Genomic DNA, 16,162 nt, shown 5'->3' with positions numbered 1-16,162 from the left:
TTTAAAGTTGTTTCTTTGCTTAATGCAAACAAATATACCTGTTTACTTTTCTAAAGTACTAAAACGTTCCTGTTTTGCAAATTCATTCTTAAATCAGATATTTTCTAACATCTTCATATTCTAATCTAATTCTCATTCTAGCAATTTCAAAACTAAAACCGATTAAACGATTTTTCCATATTATAAACCTAAAAGTAAATTTAACCGATTATAAATAAGTTTTGTTTAAAAAAGCGTTCCCCGTGGGATCGATATCTTTTATTACTACAAGCGTATACCGTGCACTTGCGGAAATCGCTCAACAAGTTTTTGGCGCCGTTGCCGGGGATTCGCCAAAATTTTTGACAAAATTTTAAATTTTTCGTGTTTTATTACGAATCTAGGTTTATTCATACTTATTCAAACTTTTATATTTTTACTTATTTTCAATTACTAACATATTTATTTTTCAAGTTCTGTTTTGTAGGTAGTTTCGGTTCGTGCGAAATTTCAAGTTCATGCGCAGTTCTCGAAGTTCGGGCACGTCACCAGATCCTATTGACCCAGAAATTGAAAGAACTCTTAAAAAGAACAAGAGAGAAAAGAAAAACAAAAACAAAACCCCAATAAAAACTAAAATTACCGAGCCAGAAGTAATGGCCACACTTATAGATTACGCTAGGCCAGGAGTGGCCGGTGTAACAAACAGTATAGTTAGACCCCAGATTCATGCAAATCAATTTAAAATTAAGCCTGCGTTGCTTAATATGTTGCAAAATAATGTAACATTTTACGGGTTACCTAACGAAAATCCTAATACCCATTTGACAAATTTCTTAGAAATTTGTGACACTTTTAAAATACCAAATGTGACTGCAGAAGCAATCAAACTTCGCCTTTTTCCTTTTACTTTGAAGGATCGAGCCAAAGAATGGTTAACTTCTATGCCAGCCGCATCAATTGAGACTTGGGAGCAATTAGCCCAAGCATTTTTATCAAAAAATTTTCCTTTAGCAAAAACCGCAAGAGTCATTAGAGAGTTAACATCTTTTTCTCAAAATGATAATGAAACTCTTTATGAGGCTTGGGAACGTTTTAAAGAACTTCAACGTTTATGCCCACACCACCAATTGCCCGCTGAACTTTTAATGCAAACATTTTATAATGGACTAAATCCTACAACTAGAAGTTCATTGGATGCTATGTCTGGAGGGTTATTCATGAAGAAAACATCTGCCCAAGCAAGAGAACTTTTGGAGGAAATGGCAATCAACAGCAATATGTGGCCCGCGGAACGTGGACACCTACCATCAGCGAAACCATCATCCTCAACAACATCATCAGTTAAAGGTATAGTGAATCTTGATCCAGTAGCGATGTTGCAAGCCCAATTTTCCGCCTTGTCGCACAAAATTGATAGGTTTATGGCACCGTATGATCCTAATGGTCAACCAATCCAAACGGATGTGGATTACGAAGGTATGAGTGAAATTGAACAGGTAAATTTTGTCCAATGACAAAACCAAACTAATAATCCTTATTCCAATACATATAATCCTAGATGGAGAAATCATCCTAACTTTAACTGGAGAGATAATAACAATAATAATGTTAATGCTAATCAAAATCGTACTACTAATTATCAAAATCAATCAAGAGATTCGATTAGCACCTTATCTTCTAAAATCAACAAATTCATTGATGCTATGAGCGGAAAAATAAGTAATCACGACGATGGTTTTAAACGGATCGAGAATAAATTCGATCAGCTTATTAAAAACCAATCATCTAGCATCCATAATTTGGAGATTCAAATTGGACAACTCGCTAAATCAATTCCATCCCGCAAAGAGGGAAGTCTTCCAAGCCATACGGAAGAAAATCCGAAAGAGCATGTTAAGGCTATCACTCTCCGTTCAGGGAAAAACTACTTAGGCCCGGAAATGCCCGGAAATTCGACTTTACCTGGAACTGATTTACCAAAGCCCAAAGAAGATACGTTAAATCAAAAAGATGCACCGATTGACTCTAGTACAAAAACTTTTGTACCCAAACCACCTTTTCCACACAAAGTCCGCAACAAGGACTATGATAAACAACTTTTAACATTTTTAGACAAACTTAAAAATTTGCATATTAATTTAACATTTATGGATGCGATTACGCAAATTCCCAATTATGGTAAATTCCTCAAAGATTTAATTTCAAAGAAAATCAGTTGGGAAGGAATTTCATCCATTTCACTAACTGAAGATTGCAGTTCGATTGTGTCAAGCAATTTGCCCACAAAACTCAAAGATCTCGGATGTTTTACCATTCCATGTAAATTGGGAGATATAGAATTCCCCAGTTGTCTTTGTGATTTAGGAGCAAGCATTAACTTGATGCCATTATCTATATTTAATAAGTTAGGCTTAGAAGAAGACATCAAACGTACCAATATGGTTTTACAATTAGCGGATCAAACCACTAAAAGACCATACAGTATAATTGAGGATGTTTTAGTTAAAGTTGACAAATTTATTTTTCCTACCGATTTCGTTATTTTAGATTTTGCTTATGATGTAAATTGTCCGCTAATCTTTGGTAGACCGTTCATGAACACGGGACGTGCTCTAGTTGATGTATCGGAAGGGAAAGTAGTTTTACGAATAGGAGATGATAAGATTGAGTTTGATATGAATCAAGCGATGAAATATCCTATGGAGGATTTAGCTTGTATGAAACTTGATTTAATTGAAGAATGTGTAAATGACATTGTTCAGAAAGAAGAAATAATAGAACCTATAATGAGTGAGGAACTAGAAGATAAGGACCCAGAACCTTTGATTCGAGAAGATGGACCAGTTCCGCCTTCGATTATAGTTCCACCTAAATTAGAACTTAAGGAATTACCAAGTCATTTGAGGTACGCTTTCTTAGGCGAAGGCGATTCTCTACCTATTATTATCTCTAACAAATTAACATAAGTCCAAGAAGAGAAGTTGAAAGAAGTTGTTAGAAGTAGGATAGGAAGTATGGGTTGGCAAATTTCTGACTTAAAAGGTATTAATCCAAGTATTGTAATGCATAGAATTCACTTAGAAGAAGATAAGCCACCTAAAGCGGATAGGCAAAGACGCCTAAATCCGAACATGAAAGAAGTAGTAAAAAATGAGATTACTAAACTTCTGGACAATGGAATCATCTACCCTATCTCGGATAGTGGTTAGTCCAATCCATTGTGTACCTAAAAAGGGAGGCATAACAGTTGTAAGGAATGAAGAAGGTGAATTAATACCTACGCGAACCACCACTGGTTGGAGGGTTTGTATAGATTATAGAAATTTAAATAAAGCAACTAGGAAAGATTATTTTCCTCTTCCTTTCATTGATCAAATGATCGAAAGGATAGCTGGTCATGCTTTCTACTGTTTTCTTGATGGTTACTCCGGATTCTTTCAAATATACATTTACCCGGATGACCAAGATAAAAAACTTTCACATGTCCTTACGGAACATTTGCATATAGAAGAATGCCTTTTGGTCTATGTAACGCACCTGCAACATTTCAACGTTGTATGACTGCGATTTTTAATGATTTCATTGAAGACATCATGGAAGTTTTTATGGACGATTTTTCAGTTTATGGAGATTCTTTTGATTCGTGTCTAGAAAACTTGGATAAAGTTTTGTCTAGGTGTGAAGAAACAAATTTGGTATTAAACTGGGAAAAATGTCATTTCATGGTTGACGAAGGAATCGTTTTAGGTCACAAAATCTCTGAAAAAGGATTAGAAGTAGATAGAGCAAAAACCTCAGTAATAGAAAAATTACCCCCTCCAACTACTGTTAAGGGAGTAAGATCATTCTTAGGACATGCTGGTTTTTACAGAAGATTTATTAAGAATTTTTCTGTAATTTCCAAACCACTTACTAATCTACTCATGAAAGATTTTACCTTTGATTTTAATGAAGAATGCGTTAAAGCTTTCGAAACATTGAAAACTGCTTTAGTCAGTGCACCTATTATTGCTAAACCCGATTGAGATTTACCCTTTGAAATTATGTGTGATGCAAGTGACTTAGCTGTCGGATGTGTTTTAGGTCAAAGGAAGGATAAGAAACTTCATGTCATTTATTATGCAAGTCACACGCTGTCTGGTGCATAATTAAACTACACCAACAGAAAAAGAAATGTTAGCTGTAGTTTTTGCATGTGACAAGTTTAGGTCATATTTATTAGGTTCAAAAGTTATTATTTATACTGATCATGCAGCATTAAGATATTTATTTGCTAAAAAGGATGCAAAACCACGTCTAATTAGATGGGTTTTATTGTTGCAAGAATTTGATATAGAAATTAAAGACAAAAAGGGAGTTGAAAACCTTGTCGCCGATCATCTATCGAGACTTGAAGATGAAAACGGTCCTATAGGTGAAACTATCGGTATACGAGATGATTTCCCTGATGAACATCTCTATCAAATGAAAAGTTTTATATCACCTTGGTATGCAGATATAGCTAATTACCTCGCAGCCAATATTGTTCCAGAAGGATTAAATTCCCACCAAAGGAAGAAATTTTTCTTCGATATTAAACAATATTTTTGGGAAGATCCCGTTTTGTTCAAGACTTGTGGTGACGGGATAATTAGGAGATGCGTTGGTGAAAATGAATTTGAATCCATAATGCTAGAATGTCATTCTAGCTCTTATGGAGGACATAATGGAGTTAACAAGACAGCAGCTAGAATATTTGAAAGTGGTTTCTTTTGGCCTACGATGTTTAAAGATGTCCGTTCATTTATTACCCGTTGTGATAAGTGCCAAAGAACAGGAAATCTAGGAAGGAAAGATGAGATGCCCCTCACAACCGTATTAGAAGTTGAAGTCTTCGATATGTGGGGAATAGATTTCATGGGACCTTTTCCTCCTTCCAATGGTAAAACTTACATATTAGTTGCTGTTGATTATGTTTCAAAGTGGGTTGAAGCAATTGCAACCCCGACGAGTGATTCTAAGGTTGTCGTTAATTTTCTTGACGATATATTTTGTAGATTTGGTTGTCCTAGAGTTATCGTTAGTGATGGTGGTGCTCATTTTATAAACAAGAGTTTTGAAACGCTTATGAAAAAATATGGAGTACGCCACCGTGTATCAACGCCGTACCATCCTCAGTCAAATGGTCAGGCGGAGATATCAAATAGAGAACTCAAATGGATTCTCGAGAAAACGGTCTCATCTTCTAGAAAAGATTGGTCTTCTAAACTTAATAATGCGTTATGGGCATACCGTACTGCATTTAAAACACCAATAGGAATGACTCCGTACCGTTTAGTGTATGGTAAGGCATGTCATTTGCCAGTCGAATTAGAACATAAAGCCTATTGGGATATTAGAGAACTAAACTTTGATTTACATCAAGCAGGTAAGAAACGTTTGCTCAATTTAAATGAGTTAGATGAGTTACGTCATCTATCTTACGAAAATGCAAAGATTTATAAAGAAAAAGTGAAAAAATGGCATGATGCCAAAATTAAAGTTAAACACTTTAATGTTGGTGACAAAGTGCTGTTATTTAATTCACGACTTCGTTTATTTTCAGGAAAACTTAAGTCCAGATGGTTAGGACCATATTTAGTCGTCAAAACATTCGATTACGGTTCTTTAGAACTGGAATGTCCTAACGGAGTTCGATTCAAAGTTAATGGTAACCGATGTAAAATCTATTACGAAAATATTTCAAAAATAGGAATTGAGTTCGTAACAAGATTATCTGACATATGAATTACTCAGTTTATTTTACACAGTTTATTTTATTTTATTGTTTTTATGATTTTGTTTATTTTTGTTTATTTTATTTTATTTTTCAAAATGCCATTTTTATGATTAGATGACTTTATGTTATGATTTAAATACATAAAATATTTATATTTCATGATTTTAGATTTAATTTTTAGGAAATTAGGATGATTTTGTAGTTTAAGGCAATTCTCTACCGAGAATTGGAAATTCCCTGCCGAGAATAATCTGTTTCAGAATTATCTATGTTGATTCGGATTTCTCTGGTCATACCGAGAATATTTAAATTCTCTACCGTGAATCAAGAGGTGGCTTTGATGCCTGATTTCCGCAAGGAAATCAGCGTGTCGCGACCGCGGCTTTGCCATTCGCGGTCGCGACATGCGTATTTCCTACACTATCAGGCCTGAAACACTCTCACCCTTTCGACGAACCTCTTGGCAATTGAAACATTAAGTTTTTTCATTCAAGAAAGGCACAAATTATACCCTTTCATAATTAAAAAAATACATCTTTTCATCCTAAACTCTTATAAATTAATCTTAGAGGATTCAAGTTCTGTTACAATTCTTTTCATCTTTGTCAGAACTCTGATTTTTCTTCGCAAACACCGTTCTTTGTTAAGTAACACAAACTTTGCACAATGCCTACTAAATACGAACCACTTAGGCACAATGTTGCCTCAATCAACAAACGCCCAGACTTATCCAAGCGATATGGGGCGCCTTTTCCTATCTTCAACCACGATGAAGGTAGGCGTTATTGGAATCACCGTTACAAATTCTTCACCGGAATGTTGTATAGGGATGAATTCCTTAACAACCAATTAGGCATTTCTGATGACATGAGCCGCTATATGGAGCGCCTAGGGTGGACAAAATTCGCCCAAATGCGATTTCCAATAATAGGCGACTGGATACTCGAATTCTTCTGTACCGTGCGTTTTACTAATAAACGACGAGTACGTCTCAGTTTTCGTCGAGAAGGTGAAATCTTCACTTTCGGCTATCCCGAGTTGCATGCTTGGTTTGGTTTTCCCCCGAGGGATACAATCAAACGTCATCCTGGACGAGACATGACATCCTCGGACATTTGGAGAATGCTCACTGGTTTCTGGCGATTCAATTCAAAACTCGCCTATAATCACTCTTTTCGCTCCAACTCCATGCTGTATTTACATAAATTTCTGTGTCACATTTTATTCGGGCGCACATTCAGTAGTGTGGTCCGTGACACAGATTTGTATGTTCTTGGAGATATATTCCAGGGCAATGCAGTGGATTCTTCCAAAATTCTAATGGAAGGTCTTGTCGCCGCTTCTCGATCCAAAGATAAGAAGATTGGGTTCGGCAATATAATCTGTGGAATAATTCTCGGTTCAAAGGGTACTATTGATGTTCCCTGGAGTGATGATGAATTCTTCCCGACAATTGACGATGAATTTCTAGAGCGCGAATGACTTGTGAAACGTGTCTTTCGAGCAGGGCCTCAATTTTTGTCTGCACCGGAACGTGAAACTTTCGTGCAGTTTCAAATTGATCGTATTAAGGCCAGAAATATCCCGTTAGATAGGGATGAATATGTAGAATAGTTTCTGTTTTTTGTATATATTTTGTTTTGTTTTAATTATTGGTTTGTTTTCATTATTTTTTACATATGTTTATATAATAAAAATCTTATTTAGTTTAATTCTTAATTTTTATCCATTTGATCCATTATCTATACTTAGCATATTTCATATGGGTACTTTCTACTTTTTCTTACTTAAATTAAGATTAAAAAGATTCACTTGAACTAAATATGTGTTTTTTTATATCTTTTTCCACACATTTATCCAAGTTTAATTTTATTTTGTAACTCAATTTATTTTCCATGAATTAAGTTATCTTTTTATCATTTTAATTCATGTGTTAAATATGTATTAACATGCCCTTATTATGCATTTAATATGGTTCTCTTAACTTATATGCATAAATGAACATTTAAGTTTCATTAAATCAATTTATTATACTTTAATTCAATTTATTAAGGTAAAACCTTTGGTTTTCCTTGCAATTAATGTCATTTATTTAAAGTTTTTAGTACAGGAACAATTAATATTAAGTTCAGGAACCATTTCAACAAAAACAATGCACAAACCAAGTCAAAAGGAACCACATTTGGCTATTTCAACCAATTCTCTACCGAGAATTAAGAAATTCTCGGTATGAGCAGCAGGTTTGGACCGATTTCAGGGCAAAAATTGCTTGAAAATCGCGTGTCGCGGCCGCGGCTATGCCATTCGCGGTCGCGACACGCGGCCAGATTGCCATATTGAATCCGATTTTACCAATATTTTTGCCTATTCCTATTCCTATTCTACCTATACATTCACCTAATCACCCTATATAACCCTACCTCTTACACAAACATCACATCACCTCTATTTTTACCCAATCCCTTACTCTAAACTCTTCCCCAAAAATCTACTTTTTATCTTCCCCATTTATTCACTCCAATCTCTATCCTATTTCCTATTTCCAATCACTTCCATTTCACAACCCCAAACTCATCTTCAAGCTTTGGTCTTTCTCTTCACTTCTTCTTCTTCTTCTTTTTCTCATACCATAAGCCCCTAAACACCATCACCATGGTTAGAACAAAGCGTGTTGGTAACAAACCCGCCGTTACGGAAGCTAATCGCCTTCGGGTTCAATGCGGAGCTTATTTTGACATCTATTCGGAGGAAGAAGCCTCTCATTTCAAACATTTTTCACAAGCCGACCGCCAATTTGTGGATATGCACTTCTTAGACTTCCATTCGGTAAGAGTATTAAATTTCTCTACTCGAATTGATGCCTTTATTGAAGCTTTGGGTTGGCAAGAGTTCGTTAATATGCGTTTCCCGCGTATTAATGAGTATGTTGTGGAATTTTTGGTCACTTTGTCCATGCACAAGAAGAAAACTTCAATTTCTTTTAGGAATAATGGTATACCTTATACCATTGATTATGAAGCAATGGGCAATATGTTTGGTTTCCCTACTTCTGATTTTTATGATAAGCCTAAGGATTTTGATAGTGATGCTGTTTGGCAAACTCTCTCGGATCAAGACTATTTTAATTCCAAAAACACTTCAAGCAAGTTGATTAAGGATAATTGTGTGTTCTTCTTTCATAAATATTTAAGTTTCTCCTTGTTTGGTCGTGTTGAGAGTTCAAAGGTCCAAGTTCGGGATTTGTATGTTTTGGATAGTTTGCTTAAAGGTTTGAGGATCGATAGCATTGGTATCATGTTTGACAATTTGTTCCGTGCTTCGAGGGCTAGTACCATTCAGATCCCTCTTTGTAATTTTATCACCGGTCTTGTGTTAGGAGCACGGGGTGAATTGGCCGACTATGACTTGTCTACCTACGTGGGTATGTTCCGCTTTTGGACATCTCGGTTCTTGAGCGAGCTCATTTATTGCTTCCCCAAAGACCTCCCGTCTTTATTTCCTATGCTACCCGTATTGCCCATCTTCGTGGCACTATGGGTGGTGGCGCTTCAAGTTCTCAATTTGTAGGTACCGAAGGCGGCGGAGATGCGGAAGGAGAGGAGGATGCACCACCGGCTTCAGCACAACCCCAAGCACCTCAAGCGGAGGATGATCCGGTAGATTTGAGGCGGATTTTGAACCAAATCAATTCCAACAATCGCTCAATGAATCTACGCATTGATGATTTGGTTGAAAACAATATGGTGATGAATGACAACCTCCACCTTTTGAGGCGTGAACATCGATCGACTCGGCATCGGATGCTTTCCTTTTTCCGACGCCGCAATGTGGAGACGTCACCTACACCTATGTTGAATGTTTCATTTGCTCAATTTCAATCTTTGTTTCGTATGCCTTATTTCGTATTCTATATTTTCTCCATTATTTTTGCACCAATGAGGACATGGTCCAATTTAAGTGTGGGAGGAGACATACATATATCAATTTCTACATAAATACGAAATACGAATAAATTCAACAAAGATATTATTTTGCAAAACAAAATAATAAATGCAACGAATGATATTCATGCAAATGCAACACATATATATATTGCAAAACATTTTTCACAATAACTTAACATTTTCATATATTTTTAAAATTAATCATATAAGTTTTTATGATTGTTTTTAGGTTATCATTATCGATAGAAATAATATTTCTATACGGGTAATTTTTTTTTAAAATTTTTCACAAATCTCTGATACGATTTCAAGTAAAATTGTCTCGAGTGAATGTATTTAAGTAAAAAAATTTTCTTTATTCAATTTCTATTTTATATCATGCAATTCATGATACAATAAATCTTATTTTAAATTTTCAATTAGGTTTATAGGCATTAAATTGAACTAACAATTTTAGCTCGGTTTGATTTCGTCTTACATTAAAACTAATTGAAGTTTTTAAGGAAACTTTAGCCATAATACATGTTGAATTTTAAGTCAATATAGGATGAATGTGCTATTTTTCTTTTTCCCAAGTTACAATTTTATAATTCATGTTAATTAATCAATTTGTTGAATTCTTAACTTTTGGCCACGATTGAGACCAACCTTATCACAATCGAGGTATGAAAGGGAAGAAAATTAAGTACCGTTTACTTTTGGCCACGGTTGCGACCACCCTTATCACAATCGAGGTATGAAAGGAACGTTTTTAGCAAAAAAAATAAGCGTGTATAAGTTTAAAGTAACGATTGCGTCCACCCATGGCATGGTCGGTACCTCTTAAGCAAACACAAAGCAATAAAAAGCGTATAAAGGTTACGGTTGAAACCACCCTTATTTCGGGCGTAACCAAGCAAATAAAAACAAGTACTTATTTAAATATATAATATTTCTCATATATTAGTTTAGGTTTGGGAAAGAAAATTTAGTGCTTTGAACTGCCTTGAGATAAAAGACTCAATAACATGCGTGCTTACATTGTCCCGAATGCTTCAATTCAAAATTGGAAATACAAGACGAATGATATATCGTATTTATACTAAGTTAGTTTGATATTTTGCGTATAAATTTGCCATGCGAAGTTAGTCTTTTCGGCTTAACTAGTTTAAAAGGTAAAACAAAGATATATGTTTTATTTTCATAAAGAGATTAGTTAGAAAATTAGTTCAGTGAAATTTTGCTCGGGACTAGCAAAAGATTAAGTGTGGAGATTTGTTAAGCCCAAAATATACCTAAAATATCATCAATAATTACATCAATATTGCTACGAATTTATGCTATTTATACCTATTTAGAAAGCTTTTACTTTCGAATATGTTTCTTTCATGCAAGGTACATAAATATTTGGTAAAATCCAAATAGGAGTAAAAAGAGCTCAAAAATAGAAGAAAAACCCTACAAAAGGAGTCGAAGACGACGAAAATTAATAACGCCAAGTCGAGGACACGAACGAGAGCGAAAAAACGAAAAAAGCTCCGTGCCGCGACCGCGGCTTCCCCTTTTCACGGGCGCGACACGCTTCGCCAGCCACTTTTCCCCTTCGTCCGAAGTACATTTGATGCTCCCCCATTCTCGGTAGTGAATTTGATAAATCTCGGTACGAGCAGGAGATTTGGAAACCATTTTGCACACTTTCATTTTCAACGGAACGCGATCGTTCGAATGGATAAGAACATCCCTTCACAAGGTATACATCCCTTCACAACGGATACGTCTTTTCACAACGGACACGACACTTCGATCAAGACTCTTCAACATCTATAAATAAAGAGTTGATGGAGAGTTGAAGAAGATATATAATGACATATAGTGATATATGTAGAAAAAAGAGATTAGTATAGAATTTATGTAGAAATTCCGAATCAAGTGATTCAGAAGTTAGATTTAGATTCTGTAAAAAGCAATATGATGTACACACATTGTTTACAAATTAATAACAAGATCAGTAGCGTTTAGACATTTTTCCAGTTTAGTTTTCATTTTGGTAGTAGACCGACCCAGTCTCTATTACGAAGATTCAGCGAGAAGATTGAGTAGAGGATTCGCCCCTGAGCCTGACAAACTCGAACGAAACCCAAGGAAAGGATTGACAACCCGTTCACTTGCACGCCGTCGAAGAATTCAATGCTCCATGTTCTCTGTAAACTTGTATCAATTTATATTTCATCTAATAAAGTCCGTTCTATTCGATAGATTTTTATGCAGCACTTTGGTAAATGAGCCGAAGTGGATTGATGTTGGTGTTTTCATTAAAACGTATTTAATTCAAATCTTTACAAGGAAACTTTGTTGAACACTTAGGCAAATTATTATCTCGGTAGAGTTTTAATTTGGTTAAGGGCAATTATCCTGGATAAGGGTTTTGTCACGTTCAAAGCCAATTAATTAGAGGTTCCGTCATTTATTTCATCGTTATAATTCATACAAAGTTTAAAGTTGTTTCTTTGCTTAATGCAAACAAATATACCTGTTTACTTTTCTAAAGTACTAAAACGTTCCTGTTTTGCAAATTCATTCTTAAATCAGATATTTTCTAACATCTTCATATTCTAATCTAATTCTCATTCTAGCAATTTCAAAACTAAAACCGATTAAACGATTTTTCCATATTATAAACCTAAAAGTAAATTTAACCGATTATAAATAAGTTTTGTTTAAAAAAGCGTTCCCCGTGGGATCGATATCTTTTATTACTACAAGCATATACCGTGCACTTGCAGAAATCGCTCAACAGTAGTATTATGACAATATGTTGAGATGGTTGGGTTGGTTAAGAGGCTTATTTTGTTGTAAAAGGTCACGGTGAACCTCATTTTTTGGCTATTATTTATCTAATTAAATTTTTCCCTACAACTCTTTTAAACTTTCTTTTTTCCAAATATAATTTTTAAGAAATTAATGTTGGATTTATAAAATATTAAATATTTCTACTTCTTTTAAACTTAACACTTTTAATTTTTCAGCATTCAACACACCAAAACGATGAAAATTTAGGTGTCTTAGTTCAGGAAATCAACATCAAACATATAGAAAATTAAATAAGTTTATGCTTTTCACTTTTGCTAAAATGAACCAATTTTATCATACTGGAGGCTAAAAAAATTTGACCAGCCCTAACGGACTGGACTTTAAAAATTAATCACAAACTACAAAACTAAAATTAGTCCCCCAGGTCTCAAATTCTGGCTCCGCCACTAACAGGGAATTTATATGTAATTAACCCTAAAAAATCTCTTTTTTCATAATTTTCTTCCTCATGTTCACTTTCTCTCCTAACCAAACACTTAGGCCCTGTTTGGTAAAGAGCGTTTTGGGATAAAAAGAGCGGTTTTGACCAACTTTAGCAGTTTGACCACTGAAACCGCTGATTGGAGTGTTTGGTGGAGAGAGGTTTGGGAGAGAGTTTTGGGATGAAAACACTAATTTAGAAAAAGCTCCTTTTAGGAGCTTTTTCAATTAGCGTTTTGCAATATTAAAATTAATGGACTTCTTTAACCCTAATTATTTTATGTATATTTTTATGTATTAAAAAAAGAAATGCCCTTATTTGTCTTTTTACACAAACCGTTATTATCAATCAGCTAATTTTTACCAAACAGGTCTACACAAACAGCTAGTCAAATCAGCTAATGTAATCAGCTAACAGCTAGCAGCTAATTCCCAAACAGGGCCTTAGATGACTTTAAAACAAAAGGTTGAAGAAATAAAGTTGCTTATAGCATCTTCAAGAGACTCTTAATTCATTCTCTAAAAATAATATAAACAATTAAGAAGAGGACTTCGAGGGGACTAGGAGGATCCTCAATAATATAGAAAAATAGAGACTCTAAGTTATTTGAAGAAGAAGAACTAAGAAGCTATTGGAGTTAGATTTTACCACAAACTCCTCGAAATTTAACTTAAGAGACTAACAACGAGTCGCTTTGAAATGCTCTTAGAATATCATAAATTCTTGAAATTTTCAATTTTGAGATATCAACGGTCATTTTGAGGCGTTAATTGAAGTTCAGTGGCCATAATATTATAAAATATAAAATTGAGTGACTTTTATATTAAATTTTGGAGTTTAATTGTCATGTCGTAAAAATGAGCAAAGTTTAATGGATTGGGTTAGGATTGATATGCTAACTCGAAAACGACACGAAATGATACAAATATTTAAAATTGTTATATTCTCTCGTGTTTCTATATGTCACTTTATTAATAAAGATAATAAATTATACAATTATTATTTGCAAATATGATTCGAACCTCCTAGATTATTATAAATACGTTACATGACCCTCTAACACGATATTATGGATTTTTTCGATGGTTAGTGTTAATAAACTAATCTAAAAATGACATGAAGTATTTAAAATGACTATCATACTTTCTTATATTTTTAAAGTTATCATTAATATATATGCATAATAAAAATTACATGTAATTCGAAAACATGACACGAAATCGACACTAATCTAAATAAATTAACACGATTGTGATACAAAAGTTTTTAAGTTGGGTTTAGATTGATTTTTTTAATACGAATCCGAAAATCACACGATAATCCAACCCCATGTGAGACAGTGACCAGATAGAACAAAGTGTTTGAAAGGGAACAACATCCTTTTCAACTTCAATTTATTATCATGAATTCAAAAAGTCTCTTTTTTTTAATAAATTAAAGTCTTTTGTCTTTTTCCTTTTTTATTTTCATATTTCCACCTGAATTTTAATTTTAATGCAGATGTTGTCCATTTTGAGATTGTCCCATTTATTACAAAGAAATAATTTAGCTATCCAACACGATGACGAATCTGATAATCCATCTATTTCTTTATATAAGTTATTTTAGAATATTTCACACAAATTAAAAAATATATTAATTAATTAAAAAAAATCTCTCACATTTCACTATTAAAAAATAAGCATTGAAATATTAAAAAACATATGTACCAATACAAAAAATTTAATATTTGAACCACAACACTTAGAATCTTAGAATGCCTTATATTTAGAAAAAAAAAACTAATTTACTAGAATGACCTATATAAAGGAATGAAGAAGTATTAAATGACATGGGTATTTGGAATGCCCATCCATAATTCCAGGGTTGCAAATGGAGGATATTTTTTGTTCCGTGGAGGATCCACTCCGTCGAAGACGGGAATCCTTGATTAGAATTATCAGAGAGTGGGGTTAGAGATTATTTTATCCCCCCACAAACGGGGATGGGGATAGGACCCCATACCCTTCCCTAATATGCGCCACGGGGATCCTCGTGAATTTCTCGATTAATTTCCCGTTTAATATTTTTTATACATATTTTTTCTGTAATTATTTTAAAGTTATTAGGTTAGGTTAATTTTATTCTTTCTTTCCAGTACTCAATTCAAATTCAATCTATTTTTGTCTTTGTAGTGTACCAAATGCCAATAAAAACAAAATAAATAAAATAAAATTTATATATAAAAAGAGCAAAAACAAAATGAAATGGAGAATGTAGATCCCCACATGATAAAATATCGTGTTTAAGATTGAATGATGGGGAAGGGGAAATGCCGATAGCTCGGAGTGCAAATTATTAGGGGGTGTTGGACTTTCATGTCAAATGAAGGACCTCAATACATATTTGGATATGAGTAGCGTGGACTTACACATTTTCACTTTTATATTTTTATATTGGATCACAATAAACATGTTCAAATGTGATTTTGGGGTGTTCCATGTGACATGGAAAACTTGGTCTTTAATATAAGAACTCAAGTCGGAGAGCAGGGATGGAGAATGTAATTCCCGCCCCGCCCCGCCCCCGTTTAGATCCGTAAGTAATTTACAATGTTCAATTAAATATAATTTTGGGTGTTTGATTAGTAGGCTCTTAGATAACTAATCTTATTTAGAACGTTGTTTTTTCTTAAGAAAGAACTTTTATCAACAAGAAGCGGAAAAAAGAACATCGATACGAAATGGAGGTGGACAAGTCCACTCTTCATGAACAGATAAAAAACTAGCGGCCATTGCTAGGCCATGATGAGGTATTGGATTCGCTGAATGTTTAATACGAGATTATCATCTAACTCTTTAATTAACTTAAAACTATCATATATCCCATCGAATAAATAAGATAGTTGATGAAAAGGCTGATAAATAGGTTGAACCACACATAAGCAATCCGAACGGATAGAGACCTTGTTGTAGTTGTTGGCTTTAATCCATGAAAGTGTTTCTCGGACTACAATAGCTTCAGCAAGAACAGGCTCGTATAGGCCATCAAACGAGGCATGTAATACATAGACACATAAAACCCTTATGATTCCGCAATAGAAAACCCATCAGTAACCCTCCTCTTGGAACACCCCAACATCGACGTTACATGCTAGAACGACTTCCTCGGGTTTTTCTAACATGAACTGCTAGTTTTCAAGAATTAAAGTTGCTTAGAATAACATTA

At 34.2% G+C, this 16,162-nt stretch overlaps 1 non-coding gene across 1 annotated transcript; it reads right to left on the bottom strand.

The window, feature by feature from the left end:
* Positions 1–1,004: 1,004 nt before the first annotated feature.
* Positions 1,005–1,111, bottom strand: LOC136225143 (small nucleolar RNA R71). Its single transcript, XR_010686875.1, has one exon. It is a non-coding gene; the product is annotated as a small nucleolar RNA R71 (small nucleolar RNA).
* Positions 1,112–16,162: the final 15,051 nt, after the last annotated feature.

The sequence above is a fragment of the Euphorbia lathyris genome, chromosome 3 (genome assembly GCF_963576675.1).
Source record: "Euphorbia lathyris chromosome 3, ddEupLath1.1, whole genome shotgun sequence".
In the NCBI taxonomy this organism is placed as follows: domain Eukaryota; kingdom Viridiplantae; phylum Streptophyta; class Magnoliopsida; order Malpighiales; family Euphorbiaceae; genus Euphorbia; species Euphorbia lathyris.
The sequence above is the reverse complement of the archived record's forward strand: the minus strand, read 5'-3'. Positions and strand labels throughout refer to the sequence as shown.